Consider the following 13038-nt stretch of genomic DNA (forward strand, 5'->3'; position numbering starts at 1 on the left):
GATTACACAAACCCTGGTGTGCGAGTCTTTCATTCTAGCTGAATTAAGCGCTCGTGGAATTTCGTTAATCTATTGCCGGGATCCGACACCCGGATCTTGCACCGACCTCGCCTGGAGAGGAGCTGGGAGTTGTCGGAAACTTAGATATACAAGCGCACCCAAAAATACACAACTTTCTCAAATGGGCATAGTCACTGGAGCGTCTGCATCAGTGGTACTGCAACCCGCTTGCACTGTGTACCATCAGAGGCTGATTTCACCTCCACAAAAGAGCAGGTGCCAGTGGAAAAACAGACACAGACCTGCCAACTTATAAATTTATTTCACTGTGTGAGGAGGGTGCGTTGACATGGGGGTTGGCAGGGCTAAGTGTAAAGATCTGCCTAAGAGACACTTATGCCCCCTTCCCTCACCTCAACACCCCCAAAACAAAGAACCAAAGGGGCTTGCTGAGGCTGATGCCAATGTCCTGGGGTGTTTTCACACCCCTTAATAGACGTCGCTGTTCATAGCCTCCAAAGAGGACCTCAAATGCTCTCTATGCAGTGGTTCCCAGCTCGTCTTCCCTGCCCTCATCTGGCGACCGTGTGAAGGGTGCAGATAACATGTGACACACAGTGGCACCCTGTGAGTTGGCAGGTCTGAGTCCACATGTGGTTTATTTTGAGACCCTGTGTTGCTTGAACCTCATTATTCATACACTGGTGATGTGCATGAGTGCTGCTGTATGAAGTTTCCATGCACAGCACCAGAGGTAAAACTTAAGAACACATTGCTATTAAATAAGACATACACAGAGGACTATGCAACTAGGGAGCTGTCCACTATGGAAACCCACCCCCCACAGAAGTAAAACACAGGAATGTGCACCAGGCAAAATTCTATTTTGCATCTGGAGTACTCACCAGCCGCTCATAAAAATTCTGTTTGTGTCTTGCCCTTTTAATTTAGCGCCACCCTGCTCCTCTTGCCTAAGCATGCCTTGTGGGAGCCCGGCTCATGGGGTCTGTTTCTGTCTTTTTTTATTAATTTTTGGGGAGGACTGGTGCAACATGACGGGCCCAACACTGAAGAGACGTACTCATTCCCTTACAAACTTTCTACGATCCTTTCTACAATTTTTCAAATGAATGGCTGTTTTTCATTACTACGTTCCTGACACTCTTTTTCTGCCCGTTACCTTTACACTTTAGGAGAATTATTATTACATTTTATTTTCCTGACAAACAATGCCAATATTTTGGAAAGTTATTTTATCGTAAAATAAACACTACTTAACATTTTTTGGCAAAGTCTTTTCGGGTTTCCTAATTCTGGTGTATATTTTAAATGGTTACCCCTACAACCAGTCGCTAGTCCACAACAAGAACAAAAGGTCAAAAAATGTTTTCAAAGGGTGAGCTGTCTTGGTAGATCATCATTTTTTCACAGTAAAAGCACCAGGCAATGATGATATATTGTATTGAAACTTCTCGGTAGAGCTTCCAGCATGTCAATACCAGTTTTTCTAAAACCGGATGTCCGGTGAGGCATTTCAGAATGGGAGAAGAGGAAATAAGTTTCTCCTCAGTACAGCTGAGCTCCATAGAGGAGCGTGTGAGGCATCTCTTTTCCTGAGCCCAGCAACACCATCATTTTGCTTACCTAGCTTACTGGTCGTACTCATCAGTGCATAATTTGAGCTGGTGGTTTCCAGTGCTCGGCACTGGCACTTAATTGTCAGCACTGGCTGTAGTGGAAGTACACCACATGGAGGAGCTGTCTGTTTAATTCTGAGATGAGCAAAACAACTGTGTTTATTAAGTCAAATTGCATTGAAAATGAATAATACCAGCTTCTCACACCATTATTATAGCTTTGTGTGGCCTGAAATAGTCTGAATTGTCACATTTATAGGAGTGCGATGGTTAGATGTTGTTGATACTGTCATTGGTAGCGCTGACTGAGGCAGTGCGTGGTGCAGTGGCCTTCCGAGAAGGGCCCTGGCACTTACATTTTTACAAATGAAACACTGGTTACTCACAAGCAAGGCCCTTCAACCGGAATGGGTTAGCCCAGCAGGACGGCCAAGACCTCTGGAGCCCCTATGGAGCATTGACTCAGAGTGCGCCCTGGGCAAAATTGTGTCCGACCTAATACTCTGCGCCAAATTGGAGATGAGACATCAGAGGAGATATGGGGTGAGGGTGTGACAGAAAAGGAGGCAGAGGGGAGAAGAGAGGCTAAAGCAAAGGAACAAAAATATTTTACGGAGAAGCCTGAAGATAATAAAGAGGCACTGGCAGCCTAGCATTTAATGGTTTAAAGTAATTTGCGAGGTAATCTCAAATAATGTGGCCCTCTGAAGGAAGGTGCACTGGGCCTTGCCCAGCTCACCCATCCCTAAAGCTGGTCCTGCCCATTAGCCTGATTGCCACAAGAAGTAGCTATGTGGACCATTCGTCCCGGTTCATGGGAGAGACAGACAGCATTCTCTACAGAGGTGCAACCATCACACTGACAATCTTCATACTGCCAGCCATTCTAGCAAATACAGTGACTCAATCATTGAGGCAGAGATTGCTACAGTTAGGGCCCCCGATAGGTAGGTGGAGGATTGAAAAGAGGTGTATGGCAACCCAAAGTTATCAAATCACCCTGGTGGCCTAATGGTAGGAAATCTAATGACATATGTTACAGGAATGACTATTGGAATGCATGAGGTCCTAGCGGCAACAAATAGGTGCCACCTCCGGTTAAGGCCTCTGGTCCCGATGGGGTCACTGCAGATTTATTTAAAGATAATGTTGACTTTTGGGCACCCCTCCTGACTAAAATGTTGAATGCATTCTCCAAGATTGGGCCAATAATGTCCTGGTCGCACTCGGTCATCAAGCCCATTTTCAAGAAAGGAGACAGAAGTAATGCAAAATGTTATCGCCCGTCTTCTTGATTAATTCAATAGCAATGATGATGGGTAGAGTAATTTTGAATCGATTAGACGTCTGGGCCCAGGAAAATAATATTGTGTCTGATCTTCAGAATGGATTCCGGGCAGGACTAGGCATTGTTCAACAGTGCCTCAACCTACAGTTAATAAATAACAACTATACCCGGGCTAAGTTGGGGTATGCCTACTTAGCTTTCATCGATCTAAAGTCCACCTTTGACCATGTAAACCATACTAAACTTTGGGGCATGATGACAGATATGGGAGTCAAGGCCAATATTGTCAATTTCCTCAGAGAACTCCATAGTGAGGTCTCAGCCAAAGTGAGGTATGGCCCAATGGGGGCAACCACTGAATGTTTTCTGCTTTCCTAGGTTGTACGACAGTACTGCGTCTTGGCCCCACATTTATTTAATTTGGACATAAAAGGCCTGGAGCAATATCTGGCTAACTTAAATATGGGTGTGCCGCATACATGTCCTCGTACAGTTCCTGTCTTACTTTATGTGGATGCTGCTGCCTTAATTGCCAGGATGAACCTCGGGCTGCAGGAGCTCCTTGATAGTTTTGCCAGCTTTATGAGTGGACTGCAGCTAACAGGGATTCACTCCAAAACCCACATTAAGACTTAATGACTTCAGTCAAACTGGAAAAGTTCCTTTTTTATTAACTTCACTAGAATTGCACCTGTTCTAACTATCTGGGACTTTTTAAGTTTGTAACCAACCTAGGATCCGGGTCTATTAAAGAGCACGTGGCAGTATATAAAGCCAAATGCCCAGCAGTCGCAACCTATGGCTCCGGAGTCTGGGGGATCAAAGACTATTTGGCCATTCAGAGAGCTGAAAACGGGTGTTTGAAAAGACTGCTGGGGTCCCACAGAGCACAGCTACCCATATAAGGAATATGGCTCATTACATTGCGATGTATTACATCGCGTGCTTTTACAACGCGGTCGTTGCAATGACCGCGTTGTTAGTACGCGATGCCTTTACATCGCAAGTCATTTCAACGACTTGCACTAGGGGGCGCGCTGGACTCAGGAATAGTATTAATTACTATTCCTACTCCAGTTTGCGCAACAGGAGGGAAGGTGTTGGAATTAAATTCCAATACCTCAGCGCCCCCTCATGCAAGTTGTTGTAATGGCTTGCGATGTAAATGCATCGCGTACGAACAACGTGTTTGTTGTAACGAACGCGTTGTAATAGTACTGCGTTGTAATCACAGCATTGTAAACGCTGTTTCCCCATATAGGTCATGCTGAACTAAGTCTCGATTATGTTAATCACATTTTCAGAATTCAACCGCTCCTTTTGTGGTTATCTATCTAGACAAAGCCAGAGGCCGATTCCGGTGGTAAATTGATTAGGGATTGCATGAAGCTGGATATGGTTGCCAACATTCCATGGCTAATGTATATAAAGCACACAAGCAACAGCTTGGGTTTCCCTGAATTTTATACCAGCCCAGTGGCCCTTTTAACAGCCTTTAAACAAACTCTGAAAGCTTGCTTCTGGAGCTGGAACAGAAGAGACTGTACCGATAATATTAAATGATGAGTCTATCTCTACAGTCCTTAATATTCCGGACAACATATGGAACAGTACCTTATATGGGTAAATAACAGTCACCCGCGGGCCCAGATGACCAGGTTGAGATTAAGTACTTTGCACTTTATAGTGGCTTTTCCGGAACCAGTTAGGTATTCAACGAACCTAGATGTGTGCCCGGGTTACGATTTTTCTGCACAATCCACTTTTCACCTTATGTTATTTTGTAAATTTTGCTCTGGTTTGAGAAAATATATTTCATTGCTGCTTTCAAATGTCAGACATCACAAGCAAGCCATGCATTATTTACAATCTCTTCCATCTCTGAGTATTTGCTTGATATTAGTGAATTATATACAATCTGCAATTAAGGATAGGAAATATGGCCTTCAGAGAAATGTGTCGTCCTGACGGCAAATTGAGCTTTACACGTTATACTTTCTAATGCCTTTTAAACTTGTTTTCTTTATCTTGTGCATGCCTGACTGTGCTGAATTATATACGTGTAATTAAGCATAGGAAATATGTCTCCCATAGAAAGACATTTGCTTGATGGTTTTGAGGCACTTTGTCTTTGATATTTTCTGAATCCATCTCATGCCTATTTTTATCTTGGAATATGCATTTATTTATTAACTGTCTATACTGACAAATTGTATTTGTCTTTTATTGCCCCTTATCCAAATAAAGTTTTCTTGATTGATTGACACAATCATTAACTCAATGAGAACATTAACCTGACATGGATTCATGGCTTTAGCCAGGGATTAATTTGTGTTGGTGGTTGCAGGTGGGCTCCAACAATCATTTCAGGGGACCGGGACATCATTTTCATCATCAGACTTTGACCTACAGCAAGAGAGAGGAATGGATAAAAGGGAGAAAGAGGAAGGGAGATAAAGATAGGAAAACAGTGACAAAGGGAGAAAGAAGATACGAAAAGAGGAACCACAAGCTTAATATGAAGGGGAGAGAAATGTAGATTGATGAAAGAGATATGAGGAGGAATCAAAACTAGGAGGCCTTGGTGTATGGCAACCCTGGCTTTCAGCAGCTCCTATAAAGACTGTGGTTCCCTGTGCTTATTTACTTAGTTACAAATTAAGCACTGGCTTTAGTGTCTGAAGTACTAGGACTATGGTTACAATACTACATCGTCCAAGATGAGGCCTTGGCATCTTGAGGTATAGGCTATGTTGACGTGGTGCTCATGTGGATATACTGCTCATGTGGATGCGAGGACCCCTGAAGATCTGATATACAACCACCAGGAGCCACTGTCAAACTAGCTTGGGTTCCAGATCCCCCAAACTCAAACTGCCCTTCCTTGAGAAACTATGTGCCTATGAGGTATACTGGTGTTTTTATTAATGCTGGCACCTCCCTGTGATTAGGGATGGGCAGTGCTTTAAATGGGCCGGTACTGTCCGATACTGAGTACCAGCACTTTTTTATTTTGAGAGGGAGAGTAACAGCACTTCTCAAGAGAAATGTAATACTTTTAAATGGAGAGTACCGTCACTTCTCAAGAGAAATGTAATACTTTTAATTGGAGAGTGCCGGTACTTCTCAGAAGCAAACAGGTACTCTAGTACAGAGTACCTGCACTTCTATTTTTCCATTTCAAGCACTGGGGATGGGTGAATATTTGTGGCCATGGTACGCAGAAACTAGCATTGCCACAAACCCACCTTTTCACAGTCCTGCTAAAGAAGATGAACTGCAGGTGGTAATTTCAGACTACTGAGAAATTGATGCACCACGCACAACCCAGGGACAATTTGCAAAGTTCATCTGTAGGCTGTTCTGCCTGCCTGCCTGCAGCCAATCATAATGGTCCCTAATGCATAATACTGATTTTATGTAGTGCTAAACAGCATTTGTGAGAGCGCTGGAACATTTTGATTGCCTGCTTACATCCAATTAGAAATTCTATGGCCAGACCTCTATGGACCTCATTTCTTGGTCTAGGGAGACGCAAACTGCCTGAACACAAGTGGTTTTCTGATTTAGTCCAGTACAGGGATACTCAAGGTACGCCCGGTGGCCGCATGTAGTCCCCTGACCTCCACATGCGGCCCCATGGGCTGCTGTTTGTTTGACTTAGCAGAGACATTCAGATAGATTTGAACTGGTAAGTAGTTATTTACACATTCAATGAAGTAAAAGGAAAAGAAGCAGAGAAGGTGGCCTGCACCACTTATCTTTAGCAACCCCTTTATTTTAAAGACATAATGCAACAAAGATGTAAAAATATGATAAAGGCTCTTCAAAATTAAAAAAAAGTGTGTATCTGCGCATTTATATGCATTTTTTTAAAGTGATAGTTTTCAAACATGAACTTGGAAATATTCATGCCTTCCCCGCCCTGACAAAAATGCCATCAGCGAGCCAAGAGGCAGGTCAGTTGTCACGTGCAACCTGGATGTGGCCCTGGTTATTATTATGCCTGTAACATAATAGTTTCTTAAATCAAACACATAGGGTTTTGTCAACACACATCCTGAACTCATAAATGAGGGTGCCCTGGTATGTGATAATGAAGAACAAGGAAGCAAAGTGAAATAAAACAAATGACTAGGATCACACAGTTTAGTGAAGTGGAGAAGCCAGTACTGGTCGCAGGTTTGATCCCTGCTTCTAAGCACTTCTAATGTTTACAAATAACAGACTTAAGGCCCGAGGAGATTGTGAGGCCTAAGATTCTATTTCATGTCAATTCAATAATGAAGTTACTTCCTTTGTACACTTGACTCGCCAAAGGCAATGATGGCAAGCAGAAAAGGCTCGCCCCAGGGTGCGGTAGAGGGATAGCGGCTTAGACACACCTTCAAACAGTATTGACAAATCTATGACTTTTCTAGAGCTAGGGGCTTAATTTAGAGGGCAGCATGGAATGAAACCCTCAAAATAACTCTACAACCCACTGTGCACACTATGTACCTGCTTCTCTTCCCCTGTGCTCACTTTCCTCCCCAATGCCCCTCACCCCCACCCTGCTGGCATCAAAGTGGTCATCGGTCATTTCAGGGACCATACTTTTGGGCCCCTGAGAAAATGTTTGGGAGTACCCACGGTCCAATACATTGCCCCATTTTTCTGGTACACCTAGAGAGCGAATTTTGCAATTTTTTAAAATCCCATTTTCACTGCATGGGTGAACTACAATGAAGGCACTTTGTTGTAATTCGCTTTCGAGTATTTTTCTCCACCTGCGGTACCTGAGATATGGCATCTTGTTAGTTTAAGGGCATATAGTATAGCGCAATGACTCACTCCGAGAGGAGTATCTCGGCGCTTAACAGAGTCAAGACAAAATGGCAAGACAACACAACCAGGTTTTCAGAGGTTTTTTAAAACTTTGTCTTGTCCTGACATGTTATAAATACCACTGACACGGTGTTCTCGTTAAGCACTCACATTATCTGCAGTGTGTGCTATGCAAAATCCATGCCATAAATGTAAACATGACGGTACCCTCTGCTTGGCAATCACATCTGGAGAGAGCTGCTCTATACCTGCCTAGGCCTTCAGACTACAAGATTTTCCCCGGTGTGAGGAGTTTTTCCTCTGCCCTTTGCCTGTTATTGAAACTCATATTTTGATGGGTCCCCCTTCTATTCATTCACGTCATGCTATTGGGTCCAGTCTATGTTTTATCTTCTTGCGCCTTCACTTTATGTTGCATCGATGCCTGTCCACCACTCCCACACTCTCCCACGTCCCTCCGTTTGGGGCCACGTGCGGCCTCCTTTCCTGCTAGTTCTTCAATTTTCGCTCCTTCTGAATACCTTTCTGTTACGCTTGTCTCTCATCCATTTTCACACCGCCCCGACCTCTCTCTCCTTTTCAGATCGGCCTTTTAATCTGCGCTAAAACCTTTTGCATCAAAGAAACTGCTTTCTTTTAACAATATTCTGCAGTGTGACCCCTGTGGCGCCCGTTTGTGTCTTTTTAAGGCATCCAGGCGCACAAAAAGAATCAATCCGATACAAAGGGCCGCCGTGAAAATGGGAACTCTAATTCGGCGGCGGAAGGTTTGCCGAAAGACAGCCGTGAAAGTCACACTGACTTTTTCCATTTACCAAATTAATGCAAGCCTGTCTTTTGGTCCAGAATCTAAACCTGTACAAGATTTCGCTTCAAAATTCAAGGCCTCCTCTAGCAAATCTAACCATGGGGGTCAGCCATGTTTCTCATTTTAGGAGGCCTCAGTGCTCTAAATGGGCCGGTACCCACCGGTACTGAGTACCGGCACTTCCGTTTTTTTGCCGTCAATACCGGCATTTCTCTGTAGCCAGGGAGAGTACCGGTACCCTGATCCTGGGCACGGGAGCCTCAGGTTAGGTTTCTGCTCCAATACAGGGCAGAGGCTGCTCGCTTGTAATTAACTCGGCTGAAGTATCTTTTTCCAGAGTTGCTGGTGAAGATTCCTGCAGCGCCCATTTGAATGTCCCGAAACTGCAGGGGTTGGAGAGGGCTTGTGTCATGCTGTGATTAACAGGACAGGGTCTCTAGACTGACCCTGCACTGTCAGTCAGATGTGCAGCGACCATTCGGGTGAAAGTGCCATCATGACTTGCATTTTGTGTTATGAGTTAATCTGTGTTTTTTTACATAAACACATTTCTCATGTGTTTCAATAATGTGCTGCAACTGGTACAGAAGTCTCTATGCACAATGACATTTTGCCCTTAGCCCGCCCACTTGCCACACCTCTATTTTAATGTGTACCTGCACTTATTTCTACCCATTTAAAGCACTGCTCCGCACCTCAACCTCCTGAACAAACAGACTAACTGCCAGATGGGCTGGTCTGACACGTCAGTGTGTGTGTGTCGTTTTTGGCTGTCTGTGGGACTATTTTGTGGTCTGCTGGGCTGGCTTTTACTGTTGATTTCCCTGATATTAATACAAACATTGCCTGCAGCAAGCTCAAATCCATGCTGACTTACAAACTTTGCAAAACACTTGTACAGAATGTCTTTACAAGTTCAAAACAGCCTAGATTTGATTCAATGGGCCACTATTTAATTCTCTAATGGGGACCACTATTATTTTAGTGCCAGGCTTAATTTCTGCCCCAGTCCGACCCTGATTGCTTTGCATTACTATCAGGATCTTCCTGAGCAAGGACATCTGTAGGTTAATGCCACTCACAACACTGTTATCTTGTGGAGTAAATTACAGATCAGTATCGAAGATTTTCTCAAGGTTTTCTACTTTTTGAGATATGGTGATAGACAAGTCAGGCTCCTGGGACATTTAAAAGAAGTAGATCAGTGTCAGGTCCTCCTATTTGCAGGAATTCTATTTTAGCAAGACTCAAAACACACTCAACACTGCAGACATGAAGGACGTTTGGCAATAACAGGAAGGGCTGCAGGTAGGGTTGCCACCTGGCTGTTGTTCTACTAGCATGACCCGGCAGGTACTAAAATTAGGAAAATCACTTAAAGCCGGCATTTGTTCTCCATTTTCACTCAATACTTCAAACAGCAACTATAAGGAGAAAGTACTTTACAATATGCTCTAAATCTGCCTTTATGATTCTTGACTGATCAGTAGCGTAAACAAAAGCAGAAAAGGTGTGTCACAAATGAATACGGATGATATTATATGAAGTTCTATTTAAGTATCATGTCTGGGCCTTTGCAAACTCTTTAAACAAGAACAATCGGCCGGTAGTTTACTTTTGAAAAGGTGGAAACCCTAGCTGCAGCAGACTTGGTATAATCCAAACACAGCTGAGTTTTCAAAATAGGAAAATGCACTATAATTGTTTTGTATACAGCAGATGATACCATAATCGTCATCATCATCTTCATCAGAATACTTTATTCGATACAATACTTAAAACTGGTACAATACCTATAAATATTTATTTTTATTTTATTTGTAGAGTTTTATATAGTGCTAACTAGACCCGGAGGTATCAGAGCGCTTTGCATAGATGTGGAGTAAATAAATAGTTACATTAGTTACTTCGGTTACAAGAGAACAAAAAAACACAAAAAAAGCAAGTCACAAAGAACATAGAGGGAGGTGGGGGAGGGGAAAGGAGCGAGTAGCTGGAAATTAGTTCAAGTCAGGCACACCAGAAAAGATAAAGGTTAAAAATCAGAGGACCCTTTAAATTCAATGTCAATGAACCCTCAGTCCGGTCGGGGTAGTGGAATTTACAGCATTGGTTTCGCTCTCCGCATTGGAGTACCCTAGCTGCGGAGAGGGCCAGAAGAAGGGGTGCGAAATGGTTGTCTTACACTGACCATCCTTGCCAATAGGTTGTAGGCGACCCGATGCAGGGGATCGACGTGAGGTGAAAAACAGGCTGGCGAACCATGACAAAGACCGGCTGCATGCAGTGATTTCTGACTCTGATTAACGCCGCCAAGATGGAGGCCTCATGTCTCAGTCCCATAGACCTCTAGTATAGAATGGAGGAATTGCAGATCCTTTAAACCCCAATCACAAATCGCGGAGGAAGCCAACTTCTGGGTGCTGGATTTGACGGGGGGTGGGGATGGGGGGGGGGCAGTCAAGGGGATGAGAGGTAGGAAGACAGGAACTCGTTGCTCTCTCCCGGTTCATTAAAAGGATCACTAGGGGATACAAGGGCGGCAGTATCGTGGGGTTTACTCGCTGCTTTGTCTGGGGAAAGCGACTCGGGCGCCAAAGCAGCAGCTACGGGAGGCGTAGAAAGAGGAAGTTGCAGCGGGATGTCCAGTAACCGTGGCCATGCCCGGAAGGTAGGTGACAGTCATGGATAGCACCGGAGGGGTGATCCCTAGCCCATCTCCTCTCAGCTGCATAATCAGCTCAACCGAGCTTCGGCCATGTTGCTTGAGTTCCACTGGCGGCAGTCTTTCTTGGTTTTTTGTTTGCTCCTGTAGCCGGCTTCAACTCAATCGGCGATAGTTGCGGAGCGGCCCTGGAAAATCACGGCAACGTAGTCTACAGATCCCCGGGGGAGGAGGTGGCTTGATGGGTTTTTTTCTCAGGGATTTATGCCAAAAGGCAATCCCTAGCCAGGGAGCTCCCAGACAGAGCTCCTTACCCATCGGCCATTTTGGATCCCCGGGTGGATACATAAATATACAATCAACAATACAAAAGCACACTATAAAACATGTCAATAAAACGTTTTGCATGATATCAATAACAATACCTATGAAATATATATATATTTGTTATCTAGTTGCCTCCCTATGATTTGCTAATTATAATCAAACTTATTAAAAAAAAAATACAGCAGTTAAAATCATGCAGAGAGCCACCTATTTCTAAACTCCATAAGGTTCCACAAGATTACTCTTGAGAAAGGAAGATGGATAAATAGATTAACTATGCGTGTCCTTCAACGGCCTTGCTTCTAATAGACCCACTCCAGTGTATATATTTAGATACCGCACAGACAACTGCCTACTCAGATGATACAGTAAGTGAGAAAAGCTGTCTTCAAAACTTCTAAGCAAGTGCTCCATCGCTTGTGATGGGGAAATTGGCAGGCTTTGCTCCTTCAGAAGGAAGGTTTAAAGCACACTCCGCTGCCCGTTGGCCATATAGGGTCACGATGCGACACTGTAGAAGAGCGGCGTGGCAGGAATTGCAGGTTTTTTCTACTGATATAAAATAATGCTCCCAGACGCTGGAGTAAAAGATCACTTGGAGACCTTCACTTCCATGTGTGTCATGCTCACCAAAATTATTTATTTATTTTTATTTATTTTAAGCATTTATAAAGCGCACTGTCACCATTGCAGGCATCCTGGCGCTGACTAGACCAGAGGGAGACGTAAAATGAAGCAAAAAACTGAGAGTTGTCAGACAGAAGTTTTAGGGAATAACCAGGTTTTGATCCTTCTCCTAAATGGGAGAAGTTCAGAAATGTGCCTAATATCAGCTGGGAGCGAGTTCCAGAGCTTGGCAGCGGTTACTTCGAAGGATCTGCCTCCAGATCTAACTCTCTTGAATCTGGGAACAGCTGCCAGTTTGGCCTCAGAGGAGCGAAGCTGCCTGGCTGGAGTGTACCACGTGAATTTCGATTGTAGGGAGGCAGGGCCAGTTCCATGGAGCGCCCTAAATGCTATACAAAGGGCTTTGAATTGTACTCTCTGCCTCACCGGCAACCAGTGTAGTTTGCTCAGAGAGGAGAGCCCGTGTGCTCTACTCGAAAGCCCCAAGGCCATCTTAGCAGCTGCTGATTGAACCCTTTGGAGCCTGTCCAGCAAGAATCCAGGGGATCCCAGCAGAAGGGCATTGCAATAATCCAATCTGCTGAGAATGGTGCATCTTACCACTTGAACACGAGCATGTAGGGGGAGGAGAGGAAGGACTTTCCTTAGGGAACGGAGGATAGCAAAGCAGCAAGCAGTAGTCTTATAGATATGTGTCTCCAAACTGAGCTTATAGTCCAGCATGACCCCTAGGTTACGAACTGATTCCACCGGCCGGACAGTGGAGGGATAAAGTCTGGCGAATGTTTGCATTTATAGCAGTATAGCATTCAGTCACAATGTTTTAGTCATTTCTGGACATGTCACTTCACCCTCGAAC

At 44.2% G+C, this 13038-nt stretch overlaps 1 protein-coding gene across 3 annotated transcripts in view; it reads right to left on the bottom strand.

The window, feature by feature from the left end:
• ATXN1 (ataxin 1) overlaps positions 1–13038 on the bottom strand; it is a 1009465-nt gene that overhangs the window by 598948 nt on the left and 397479 nt on the right. The window lies entirely within an intron of this gene.

This window comes from Triturus cristatus, chromosome 5_2 (assembly GCF_964204655.1).
Source record: "Triturus cristatus chromosome 5_2, aTriCri1.1, whole genome shotgun sequence".
Taxonomy (NCBI): Eukaryota; Metazoa; Chordata; class Amphibia; order Caudata; family Salamandridae; genus Triturus; species Triturus cristatus.